The sequence below is a fragment of the Cyprinodon variegatus genome, unplaced genomic scaffold (assembly GCF_000732505.1).
Source record: "Cyprinodon variegatus isolate N-32 unplaced genomic scaffold, C_variegatus-1.0 Scaffold57, whole genome shotgun sequence".
NCBI classification, from domain to species: Eukaryota; Metazoa; Chordata; class Actinopteri; order Cyprinodontiformes; family Cyprinodontidae; genus Cyprinodon; species Cyprinodon variegatus.
Window position 1 is genome coordinate 1497690 of NW_015150510.1, and position 559 is coordinate 1498248.

Here is a 559-nt window from a genome sequence, read left to right on the forward strand (position 1 = left end):
GCAGCACGGGAGGGAGAATTACGCCCAGGAGCAAATGGATAAAAATAGACCGGAGGAAAAAAAAACATGAATCGATTCTCTTGCGGACGTGTCAATGCATCGGATCGTCGGCTTTTGGATCGATGCATCGATACAAAACGATTATTATTTACACCCCTACAGATTGTAGTAGCCACGTTTGCACGTCTTTGTCCAAATACGTTGCCACTTTTTGTTCTTAGGGCTTTCAGCACAAAATCGCACAAATTGCCAAGGCAGCGTTTTTCACTCTAGTGAGCTTCATATTCCTCTTCTACTGGTTTGATTCCCGGATAGAGTCAGAGTAGCGCCATCTCACTGTGGAACTGAGTCCGACGCGGTTTTTAGACGTACAGTGTGAGCAGGTAGATTTCGCACAGAGTGAAAACATACACTGTGAGCTGCGGTTTCGTCATACAGCATGAGCTGTAGCTGTGTGCCACAATTGAATAAAACCGCACAGTGTATGCCCGGCTTTAGTAAAAGCTGGCAGTTAGCAGCAACTGCTCCTGTTTTACTGCAGAGTAAGAGTCTATAACAT